The following is a 13,413-nucleotide window of genomic DNA, read 5'->3' as shown; positions in this document are numbered from 1 at the left end:
AGTTCATGCTTGTTGTTTTCTGGTCGGGGGTCAGTCGAGACTGAACTGTGAACTCAGTCGATTTTATGCCCGGAGCTCTGTTTGCAAAAAAATATAGCAAAAACGACAATTTTACCCTTTTATTTGACAAAATGAAGTTTTGGCGGGATTTTTTGATTTGAAGGACGGATGACATAAGCAGTACGGATGACGTCAGCGGGAGTCTGGGGGCAGATGACGTGGCGGTGACATGGCGGGTGATGTCATCAAAGGACAGATGACGTCAGCGGATGGGGTGGTAAGCGGTTTTGCCTGCACCGCTTTTGGGGCTGAGCAGTTTTGGGCCGGAGGGGAGCGATCGCATTGGATGAGCGACGCGTGGCAGAGGTACGGCGGAAAACCGCTAACCGATCGCGCGTTAACGTTCGGCGGTCAGGGGGTCGCGATATTGTTTATCAACCATTGGATGGTAAGATGGGGATCAGACGGTGGATGATCGTTGGAGATGGCTGGAGGTTAACATATGCGGGCCCAATATAATAAACTGTGTTTTTAAATGTTTCAGGCGCAATTTTAATTGGTTTGCGGTTTGGTTATTAATCAATCGGAGGTTAATTAATCCCTTATGGTGCGCGGGGAAAAGGTTTTTAATAAACTCCAGATAAGTTTATTAATCCTGTTTTATACTATGACTATGGTCGGATTTCGACCGGGGGTGGGAGTATATAGTATTTGGGGGGTTTTTTATTATATTTACATAGTATGGGAAGGGTAATGTTTTATGGGATTTAAATAATAAGTGTTAATCATTAATATGAAATAAAATGAAAATAAGCGCTAAGTTTTAAAAACAGTTTATGTATTTTTTTAAACTTAGGCTAAAGAGGGAATGGGGTTTATATGAGATATATAGCCAATTTCCTAAGTAAAATGGGGTTTTACTTAGGCAATCATTATGAAAGGAAATGAGTGGTTTATGAGGGATATTAAGAACAGATTCTTAATATTTTAAGGGGGGAAGTTAGTAAATGATTAGGGAGAAGTATGAAGGGGAGTTAGTTATTGAATCTTGTCTTGCTTGAGTTGCTCCAAGTCTAATGTCCGCCATTGCACTAGTGATAGAGGTAAAGATTAACATTCTTAGAGATATGATCTATCACAGGTATCATTCTGCAACACCAATCTACCTACCCTACCTACTTGGCCTAGCATTTTCTCCTTCTTCACTTGGGTGCACTTAGACTAGCAAACCCTCATCAACTTTTCTTTTCTTTTCATGGCAAGCCTACCTAAGTCTGCACTTATTACATCCAAGGGCTCAGATTTAACTGATGAGCTCGTTTGCTTCTCTACCTATCTACTTATCTGCCAAGATTAAACAATTTGGTTAGATTTTTATTCTCTATCTCTAAAACATGAAATTCAAAACATGAATTAGCCGAGATTAAGCTGTTTGGCCATTCATCAATTGTGGCATAAATTAACAAGCTGCACATAATGCTTATTTACAGAAAATGAAAAGGTAGCGGCATTTTGGACTTGCACACTTTCCTGGTCTTTCTTTGTTTAGGGTTCCATTCTTTGACTTTTTGGACCATTTTATTTTTTTTACCCTTTGATTTTTCTTTTAGGGCATACCCTCTTTACATTTTTTGATTTTTTTTTATTTTTTGATAATATGGAAAACCTTTGCAACAAGGAAAGGGGTAAACATATTACAGAGCTCATTAAGTCGATCATGAAATATGACACCTATTGGTATAGGAGTATAACAGTGGCTCCACTTGGGGATGGCTTTCCCTGGTGGAAAGTCAAGAACAGCAGGTCAGATAGCCTTATGAGTAACTTTTACTGTGTTCTAAAATTTCCTTTTGCTGGTTGCTTTATTGTATATATGACAGCACACTTGTGAAGCTTAGGGCCTTCTCTTCGGGCTTCAACTGCAGCAAGTTACTATCCAATCCAAACTGTGACATTATTAAGGATATAGTATGTACATGTTAGAGTCAGAATACATTAAAAAACTGGATCAAAGTAATGTTTCAGCATTCGACCATTCACTGGTCCTTCTTCTATTTCTGTGCCATCCAGGCTCTTCAGAAAGTAAGTATTGTTCCCTTGCAATGCCTGGATGATAAATGGCCCTTTCCACAGAAATTCAAACTTCCCATGTTTTCCTTTATCTTCTCTCCTGGAATCCCATCTTAAAACTTTGTCTCCAAGGTAGAAGTCTTCTGCTTTAGTCCTTTTATCAAATATTTTCTTGAGTTTTTCTTGTAACACTTGGGATCTTTGATGCACTTCTTATTTGGTCTGCTGTAAATGGATGGTCTAATTTATTCTCCTTTGAATGTCATTGGGTTCCACCTGAGCTTCTCGCAGTAATTTCATTACAGGAATTCCTAAAGATGAAGGAAATACAGCCTCCATGCCATAAACTAACTCATAAGGGCTAGTTCCAATAGATCTCTTTGTAGTAAGTCTGTCTGCCCATAGTGCATTTGTGAGTTTCTTGTGCCAGTTTTTCTTGTTCTCTCCCAACAATTTCTTAATAATATTAATTAGGCTTTTATTGGAAGATTCAGCTAGACCATTATCTTGAGGGTAATAGGCTATGGAATGGCCTAAAGTGATATGGTATTTGTTACAGAAATTTATCATTTTCTTGGACTTGAAAGCAGCAGCATTATCGGTTATGATCTTTTCAGGACAACCAAATCTAGACAATATGTTGGTTTCTAAGAATCCTATAATCACTGTATCATTGGCTTGTCTAGAAGGAATGGCTTCTATCCATTTGGTGAAATAGTCAGTGGCAGTAAGAATCCATTTATGTTGGCCAGAAGAGGAAGGATGTATTTCTCCAATGAAGTCCAAACCCCATTGTTGAAAGGGATTTTCAGTGGAAATTGGTCTCAAGGGTAAGGGTAACAGTTTCCTTTTACCTTCAAAAATTTTGCATTTGTGGCAAGCAGTGACAAACTTCTTTACATCAGTGAACAAGGTTGGCCAGTAAAATCTAGCCCTTAGGATTTTGTCAGCAGTTGATTTCCAGTAAAGGTGTCCACCGCAGTCCCCTGCATAAAATTCTTTGAGAACTTTGTAAGATTCTTCTTTTGTTAAACAATTCAATAAAATACCTTCATGATTTTTCCAAAAAAGAGCATTATCTAAAATAAAAAAATTTGAAGCTTTCATCTTTAAAAACCTTTTCTTTGTTCTGGATAACCCTGGAGGAGCCTGCAGGTTTAATAATACATGAGTTATATCAGCATACCAAGGTGATTCTAAGAAGGCCTGGCTAATTTGTGGAGTCACCATCTCCTATTCATTATCCAATTCATTAATATCCAGGGCTTGAAAGTTTGTTTCAGTCATGAGTTTAGCCAATCCCTGTCCTTTTATAAGCTTTGTAGGTTTTATTTCAATATCATACTCCAATATATTAGCTATCCATTTACCTCGTTTGCCTTCAATTCCATCATGATTCAAGATGTCTTTGACAACAGCATTTGGTACATAAGCTACCACATGGGAGTACAATATATAGACTCTGAAGTCTTTAATAGCTTTCACAAGTGCAAAAGCCTTTTTTTCCATGATTTTGTAATTTAGAGGTGCATCTCTAAGTGAATTACTGAAAAAGGCTATGGGTTTTTCACATCCTTGGTCATCTTTTTGCAGTAAAACAGTTGCTATAGTGTGTTCTGATGCAAATGAGAAAATTATGAAGTTTCTATCGGACTTTGGACTTGTAAGGACTGGTGTTCTGGTCAAAGCCATTTTAATTTCTTCAAATGCTTGTTTGGTTTCTACTATCCATTCAACCTTTGAATCCTTTTTTAACATATTGTTCAGCAATCTAATTAATTCAGCCAAATTAGATATGAATCTTGTCAAAAAGTTGATCTTTCCTAGGAAAGCTTAAAGTTCTTTGACATTTCTGGGGTGGGGTATTTTTAGAATAGCTTTTATTCTAGCAGGACCAATTTTGATGCCATCTTTGGAGATGATATGGCCTAACAGTTTGCCTTCTTCTAGACCAAACAAAAACTTTTTAGGATTTAATGAGATACCATACTTTTTGCATTTTAAAAACACTTGTCTCAAATGATCTAAATGCTGCAAATATGATCTAGAAAACACAGTGAGGTCATCTAGATATATAACCAGAAAATCATGAATTTCTTTTGCAAAGGCTATGTCCATTGCTCATTGAAAGGTTGCCCCTGCATTTTTAAGTCCGAATGGCATTTTAACATATTTGAATGTACCCCATGGTGTTGTAAATGCAGTCTTTTCTTCATCATCAAGATGAACCAGAATCTGATTATAACCTGAAAACCCATCCAAAAGTGAAATCCTAGAAGCACCTACTACTCTTTGTAAAATATGATCCATCTTAGGTAAAGGGTAATTTTCTTTCAAAGAAACCTTGTTTACATTTCTTAAGTCAACACATAATCTGATTTCTCTTGTTTTCTTCCTAGTAGGCACTAAATTAGACACCCACTCTGAAAATCTGATTGGAGCAATTATCCCTGCATCATGCATTCGTTTGATTTCTTTTTCAATTAAAGGAAGCAGTACAGGGTTGATTCTTCTGAGCTTTTATTTGAATGGTTTTTTATTTTCCTTGAGAGGTATTGTATGTTGAATTACAGAGGTGTCATAAGATTTCAGGTCTTCATAGCTCCAGGCAAAAACATCCTAGAATTCTTTGATCAGTTCAACATATTTAAGCCTTTGATCAGGGGGCAAAGATTTGGATAATTTTACCATTTTTGGATTCTCTTCAGTTCCTATGTTGTAGTCTTCAATGTCTGCTTTTGGAGGTTCCATCTGGGGTTTCTTTGGAATATCGTTGAAATCAAAGAGATCTTCCAAAGGAGTTAATCCTTTGGGCAAATGATTGTCTTTCAAATTGATAACTTCAGATTCTCCTTCAATAATCTCATCAACATCTATTTCTTTAAGATCATGTATTTCCTTGTTGGTAAATTTCGTTGGATGAAGCATTTGAGTTGCATTTTCTGCTGAAATGTCTGTTTCTATATGATTTGTTGGATCAAACTCACTAACTGTATCTACATCTATGTTAGTGCTAGAAAACTCTTCTTCTAGGATTAAAAAATTGTTGATCTGATTATCGCTATCAAACACTTGCCAGTTCTTTACATTATCAGGTATGGCTGGCCTGTGTCTAATTTCAGCTGTGAATTGATGATTTGATTCAAATGGTAATTTACAGGTGCTGGAAAACATTACCAGGCTATGAGCTTGCAAGTTATGTTTTCTCGGGATTTTGGCAAGCTAAGTTTCTAGAAATGTATTAAGGATCTCTATAGTTGTTCCTCTGTACTCTCTTAATCTAGGATCATTTTTTAAGAACTTCCCTTTTATCTGTTGAATGATTAAATCTGAATATCCTAGGACTGACACTCTAGTTGCTCCCAATTTTTTGACCAGTTTAAGACCTAGCAATAGAGCTTCATACTCAGCCATATTATTAGTGCATCTGAAGTTTAATCTGTAGGCATGACCTTCAGCATGATTCTTTTCAAGATTGTGCACCCAGAGTCCTGCTCCTACTCCTAATTTGTTCACAGAACCATCAAATTCTAAGTACCAAAGGATTTCATGTTCACAATTAGTATCTGGAGTTTCAGGGATCTGTTTAATAGGGAGATCTGGTTTTTCAGTTTCTTCTAGTTTATCTGATGTTTCATGATTTTCAGAAATTTCTTGGATTCGGACACTAGACCTTTCATTTGCAATTTTTTCTGTTTCATTTGCTAGAACTTTTATTTCATGTGGAGGATCAATTTCAGCATTGCAAAGGATAAAAGAATCCATGTCTGAATGTACTGAGTAGATAGGGAAATTTTGGGGTTTCTCTTGACTACTTACTACATACTTCATTAAGGTTTCTCTGTATAGTCTCTTGGGTTGACCAAACACTGAAATAGTAGCGTAAGACATGTCTCACTGTAGAAATCCTTGAAGCTTTTCACCCCAAGACCTAGATAATAACTTTCCATACTTTGGTGGAATATCAGCTACTATTATGTCCATTAAGATGGTTTTTGCAGGATATTGGACTAGTGACACACATAAGTCTTTGATTAAACCCAAACACTTGGCCTGACTTGAATCAAAAGAGAAAAGGTCTTTATATGCCCTAGTGATGTCAAGGTCAAGTCTCTCCATTACAGATTTAGGCATTAAGTTATGGGAAGCACCAGAATCAAACATGGCATTATGAAGTATTTTATCATGTATGTTTAAACCTACATAGAAAGGAGGAACTTCTCCCTCTACTGTTTTTCCATTTACTCCAGGGCCAAAGATCAATTCAGGCTGGTCATCAAAAACATTTACTGAATCTTCATTCACAAAAATTTTGAGTGATCTGCTGATTTGACTTCTGTAGACATCATGTTTAGCTAATTCTGATAATGGAACAACTATCTTTAGTTTGCCTACTTCTGTCTCAAGATTGAAAGGTTTTTCAGTCTGAGTTCTTGTATTTCGGACAGCTAGATTTTCTTCGTTTCTCTCTTCTTCAGGAGTGGGATTATGGGTTGAAGTTGCTTCCAAATCAAGTTCTAGAGGCTCTCCTACTTTTCCTTTAGAAGGAATAGAAGTGGAAGGTTGTCTGTTAGGTGGTTGATTATCTGATATATCTTCAACAATTGGGTTACTAGGGTTAAGACCTGTTGTAGCAAGAATATGTACAGGGGGGGCACTGATCTTACCTTTGTTAGGCTGCTTGGTATCTTTCTTTTTACTGGTTTCAGGGACATCTATCCTTATGCTCCTCAGATTGTATTGTTTGTGGACTTCATAAATGGCTGTATCATATCCCTCCCTAAAGTCAAATGATTCACCTGACTGAGTTTGGAATTGTTTAAGGATGTGAGCTTCTTGATCCTCTTGGGTCAAGAAAACATGTTGTCCATTGTTGAGTCCCATTAAATTAATTTGAGTGTCTTTTGTTGGTTCATTAGAAGTTGAGGCTTTAGCATAATTTTCTTGAAATGGGGGCCTAATATTTTGGTCAGGCCCTGTCTTTCCAGTGTTAGGATTTTGGTTCTTCCTGAAATTTGGATTTCTCCCAGTATTGCTTGGTTGACCATCCCAAGGGGATTTTCTCTCAATTTTTTCTACTCTATCTCCAAGTCTATCCATTCCTTTAATAATAACATCTAATTTCTGTTCAAAGGCAGAAGGTTCTTCTTTGAAAGGTGTCCTCCTTTCAGCTCTGGCTCTAGATCGTTTAGATATCAGGTTGGCCTCAACACTGACAGCTATACTCTGCATCTCTTCTAAGTTTCAAGGAGCTCTTTCCCTAAGTTGGTATGCCATATCAGAATCAAATGCATTAGAGAATTTGATCAAGGCAAAATCTAGAGGAGGTTTGAGATTTTGAGGAATAGCATTGTAGACATTATTGAATCTGGTATAGTAATCTTGGACAGTTTCTTGTGTGCCTCTTCTTAAGTTTTCATACTCTGATAAAATGTGGAGAGGATCTTTCTTCCTTTCCCATATGTTCAAGAAGGCCTGATAGAGAGCTTGTGGGTCATTGATATTGTTTGCAGGGAGGGCTCTAAACCAGGTTCTAACATCTCTAGTTAAACTTTGAACAAATACTTTCATTCTAACATCATCATCATCAACCTCATATTTTTCAAAATAGTCGATCATTTTATTGGTATGTTGTTGAGCTATGTAAGTGCCAATACCTTCAAAAGAAGGGATTTTACTTTGATAGTCTTGGGGCATAGCCCCTGGATTGGCAGATAAGTTCAGGGGAGTATATCGGTTTGCCATGGTTGCAAAAATAGATGGGACAACTGGAGGAGTAGGGATAACAATGGGAATGTGTGCTGTAGATGGAGGAGTGGAAAGGGTAGTTTGAGGTGCTAATGGTGAACTTGGAGAAGTTGTAGTAATCATAGAAAGGTTTGGTGTTCTTTCAGAGGTGAGCTCAGGTTGAATGGGGTTCTGCAAATGTTTTTCAATGTGTGAAGTAACAACTTCAATCTGCAATTTTTCAATGAATATTGGATTTTGAACTGTGTGGGTTAACCCAGATTCTGAAAAGGTCTCAAATAAAGAGTTTTCAAAATACTTATCAAAAGGTTTGTCCTCAGGGTAGATCCACTTCACAGGACAGGATCTTGATCTGTATAGAGGCCGAGATTTAGCAGAATTTTCTTGGCTCCCTTGTCTTCTAAGAATCCTAGGAATCAAATTAGGATTTTCAAACATAGGTGGGGGATTAGGATCAGGATTTGATCTGATGTAATGAATTTTTCCTGAAGCCAGTTTCTAGGTGTGTTTTTGTTTTTTTTTTTTTTGAAATAGATTTGACAATACAACTTTAACAGTCTCTTCTAAGAGGTTTTAGATGTGGGAGTTTTGAACTTTCCTAAAGACTTTTTTGAAAAGAGGAACTGATCAAGTATTTGAAACCAACTATCCAATCTATAAGCTAGACTGGAGATAGACTGAAGTAGCATTCATTTACTTCTACAATTGCAAAGCAAAAGCATTTCAAAGGCTACCTAGCTAACTTCAGGCTCCGTCTGTAGCTTATGAAATAAACAATAGTAACAAACAATTATTCAGGTCCCCAGTAGAGTCGCCAATGATGTTATCACTCAGGTTTTCCCCAAATTTGTAAGAAAGGGAAGGATGCCGAGGTAACCACAGACCAATCTTTTAGATACAGAATCTAGCCAATCTGTATCCAAATAGGGCTCTCTCTTTATGATTTAGCTTTACTTTTAAAGATATTAGGCTAGTTATGAAGTTCAAGGGTTTTGTTTTAGTTTGCATGGTGAGATTCAATAGAACGGAGAGGTAAAACAGAGTAGTTCAGTCCATTGGGCTAATGGAGTCAAAGAAGATGGCTTTCTGGATTTGGTTTCTTAACAGAGGATGGCTTCACAGAGCAAGGTAGTCAAATAGGGAACAAATCAATACTTGAAATAGATGGAATGGGCTCAAATGGGGTGAAGGGCAATTAAGAATCCTTCAACCTATTTAAAGAGGGAAAATGGATGATTACTGATAAGGAGCAGTTAAGTATTCTTTAGCAAATAATCAACATGAAAGAATAAGGAAACAGGAGAAATTAAGATTTCACTGCTTTTCCGAATTCTGAAGAAAACACAGAGAACAATAAAGATTGAAAACATAGTGCAATCAAGCATATTCTGAAATTAATCTTTTCTTTATCATTCAAATTATGAAACACAGATGATATAATAAACAAGAAAACTGTAAAACACAAGATATAGAGGACTTATTGATCCAGTGGTTGATTCAAGAAGTCCGTGACAAGTCCTCTACTTCAGTTCTTCATCCAGTAGGTCATGCAACAGGATTCCAATAGCTCTTTATTCCAAAAATTCAGTATTACAGCAAAGTCTAGGAATCCACAATCCACCCCTCAATACTCTATTTGAGGAGGTATTTATACAGAAAATTTTTACAACAAATATCTCATAACGGCTGTGAGATAATATCTAGGATGACTTAATGATAGTTTACAAAAAAATAGAAACCACTAGAAAAAGATAATTGATGTTGTGCTGGAGGCAGGCTTTAGGATTTGGCTTGTCGCTGTCTTCTTGAGTAACTCTGCGTTGGCTACTTGTCTTAACTGATACTCTTTAATGCTGACCTGATACTCATTAATTCTGATCTGATATAATTTAATGATGATCTGCTATACTTTAATTCTGATCTGCTGCCTTTAATTCTGATCTGATAGTCTTTGACTGTGATCCTCTGTCCACCTTTGTCCACCTTACTCTAGTAAATAGCCATGTCTGGCAAATAGCTCTGTATTTATATTTTACCCTGGGTGAATTTAACAATATTCCCAACATATTTTTGGTGAGGAACCTTGAGGAGTGCAACCTTCAGGGTTACAGGGGTTTTTCTGTGAAAAATGGGCCAAATAGCAGGCTGAGAGCTTTATATAACAATGCAAACTCGACCGAAAACTAAACTTGACCTCCTCTGGTAGAATATTTTAGCCGAGAACCGAAAATTGCAGGGTTTCATGGTAAATTGGATAAATACCTGCGTAAAAGGAGAAAACAGTACAAAAGCAGGTAGAATGGAAGGCCGCAGAGCTCGTGCTTGTTGTTTTTCTGGTCGAAGGTCGGTCGAGACTGAACTGTGAACTCGGTTTATTTTATGCCCGGAGCGCTGTTTGCAGAAAAATATAGCAAAAACGACAATTTTACCCTTTTATTTGACAAAATGAAGTTTTGGCGGGATTTTTTGATTTGAAGGACGGATGACCTAAGCAGTACGGATAACGTCAGCGGGAGTACAAGGGCAGATGACGTGGCGGGTGACGTCATCAAAGGACAAATGACGTCAACGGATGGGGTGGTAAGCGGTTTTGCCCACACCGCTTTTGGGGCTGAGCGGTTTTGGGCTGGAGGGGAGCGATCGCATTGGATGAGCGACGCGTGGTAGAGGTACGACGGAAAACCGCTGACCGATCGCGCGTTAACGTTCGGCGGTTAGGGGGTCGCGATATTGTTTATCAACCGTTGGATGGTGAGACAAGGATCGGACGGTGGATGATCGTTGGAGATGGCAGGAGGTTAACTATGCGGGCCCAATATAATAAACTGTGTTTTTAAATGTTTCGGTTGCAATTTTAATTAGTTCATGGTTTGGTTATTAATCAACCAGAGGTTAATTAATCCCTTATGGTGAGCAGGGAAAAGGTTTTTAATAAACTCTGGATAAGTTTATTAATCATGTTTTATACTATGACTATGGTCGTATTTCGACCGGGGGCGGGAATATATAGTATTTGGGGGGTTTTTTATTATATTTACATAGTATGGGAAGGGTAATGTTTTATGGGATTTAAATAATAAGTGTTAATCATTAATATGAAATAAAATGAAAATAAGTGCTAAGTTTTAAAAACAGTTTATGTATTTTTTTAAACTTAGGCTAAAGAGGGAATGGGGTTTATATGAGATATATAGCCAATTTCCTAAGTAAAATGGGGTTTTACTTAGACAATCATTATGAAAGGAAATGAGTGGTTTATGAGGGATATTAAGAATAGATTCTTAATATTTTAAAGGGGGAAGTTAGTAAATGATTAGGGAAAAGTATGAAGGGGAGTTAGTTATTGAATATTGTCTTGCTTGAGCTGCTCCAAGTCTAATGTCCACTATTGCACTAGTGATAGAGATAAAGATTAACATTCTTAGAGATATGATCTATCACAGGTATCATTCTGCAACACCAATCTACCAACCCTGCCTACTTGGCCTAGCATTTTCTCCTTCTTCACTTGTGTGCACTTAGACTAGCAAACCCTCATCAACTTTTCTTTTCTTTTCATGGCAAGTCTACCTAAGTCTGCATTTATTACATCCAAGGGCTAAGATTTAACATATGAGCTCCTTTGCTTCTCTATCTATCTACTTATCTGCTAAGATTAAACAGTTTGGTCAGATTTTTATTCTCTATCTCTAAAACATGAAATTCAAAACATGAACTAGCCGAGATTAAGCTGTTTGGCCATTCATCAATTGTGGCATAAATTAACAAGCTGCACACAATGCTTATTTACAGAAAATGAAAAGGTAGTGGAATTTTGGACTTGCACACTTTCCTGGTCTTTCTTTGTTTGCGGTTCATTTCTTTCACTTTTTTGACCATTTTATTCTTTTTACCCTTTGATTTTTCTTTTAGGGCATACCCCCTTTACATTTTTTACATTTTTTTTTTTGATTTTTTGATAATATGGAAAACCTTTGCAACAAGGAAAGGGATGAACATATTACAGAGCTCATCAAATCGATCATGAAATATGACACCTATTAGTATAGGAGTATAACAGGTCTTTTATGTTTTCTCTATTCTTCATCTTCTATTCCTAAAACTGATATTGATTGTTGTGTTTCTATGAATGTTCCTTTAATATCCTTTACCTTTTGTTGCGGTGTTTCCAAAATAATGGGTTGTGAAGGTTGATTTTTCTCTCTATTATTGCTACATTGGATCTTGCTTCCAAATATCTTTATTGGAAACAAATTTAAATTTTGTATTAGATACATGTTTGTAAGGAGTTGAGGTTTTTTGTACTCTCTTATGTGATATAACACCATAAGAGTCATAATTTTGTATTTCAGCTTGATAAAACCCCATTGATTTCAACTTGAAACTTCCTGTAGTGCTTCTCTTGTGTTCATTAAGTAATGTCCAACTTCTTGTTTTAACTTGAACATAGGAGGACGCTTCTTTGAGAAAAATTGAATCCGGTAAGATTTAAGACTCTTCCTATTGTATTATAATGCAAAAATTCTCATTGGAAAAAAGCGAGGAAGTTTGTAAGGGGGTAACTCACAACCATAAACTCTGATTTTTGTAAAATCCTTAAAAATATACCAATCCCCTACTTTAGTATCTACACTGAGTTGTAAAATATTCTTGATATATGGAAATATACTAGGAGGAAGATGACCATATAGTATATTGAGTTCTACTGATAGAAACTAATTTACAAAACCAACAAAAAATGAACTTGGAGAAAACTTGTCCACCTAAAAATAAAGGAAGAGATAGACCAGAACTGCTTGATACCTAGATGACTTAGTAAGATTTTACTCGGAAAATTGGACATTAATAAATTTTTCCAAAAACCCACTAAAACGAAACATGATAAAGGATTTTTTGGTTGTTGACAAGGAGTTTAAAAACCATATAGTCTCATCTACATATTGGTCATCATCATATTCCAGTAGACAACAAATCATTGAAATACTTTTCCTTTTTTGTAGGAAAGAAACTTGAGGAATAAGGAGGAAGACTTTGTGGTAATGGATAGTTTAAGGGTAGAAAGGTTTCAAGGATAATGGGTTTTTATTTAAGGTTTAATTCACTGTAGGATTGAATCAATAAATCACCATTTAAAGGTTGGGTATGATCAGGAATTATAATTTTTAACATTTCTTGAATGGAATGTTAGGATATTCTAACACATAAGAAATAATTAAGTATAACTTGGTATAGTGTATAGTTAGGTAAAGTGTGTTTCTTTATTATGTACTTTTTGTAACTTACAATCCAACGGTCACGATATGTTCTAGACATGAAGTGATCCAACAATTCATTATCTTCTCGGTATTACCGACACTTGATCCATGGCTTAACACATGATTTGTCTATGATCTCTATTTAAAGAGAATGGCGAGTCATTTGTTAGGTGACTGTTCATGAGAGAAGCTTATGCAATTTTCTCTATTTTACATTAATAAATTGCTTGAAGCGGTCATGTTGGCTCAGGCCGTGGACTGTTTCCCTCTTTGAGATTTTTAACCACGTTAAGAATACTGGTATACATATGTGATCTGTTTGTGAGCAGTGTCCTTTGGT

This window comes from Pinus tabuliformis, chromosome 4_2 (genome assembly GCF_031772625.1).
Source record: "Pinus tabuliformis cultivar Carrire ecotype Pingquan chromosome 4_2, CPIR1, whole genome shotgun sequence".
Lineage (NCBI taxonomy): Eukaryota > Viridiplantae > Streptophyta > Pinopsida > Pinales > Pinaceae > Pinus > Pinus tabuliformis.
This window is presented reverse-complemented; position numbering follows the sequence as displayed.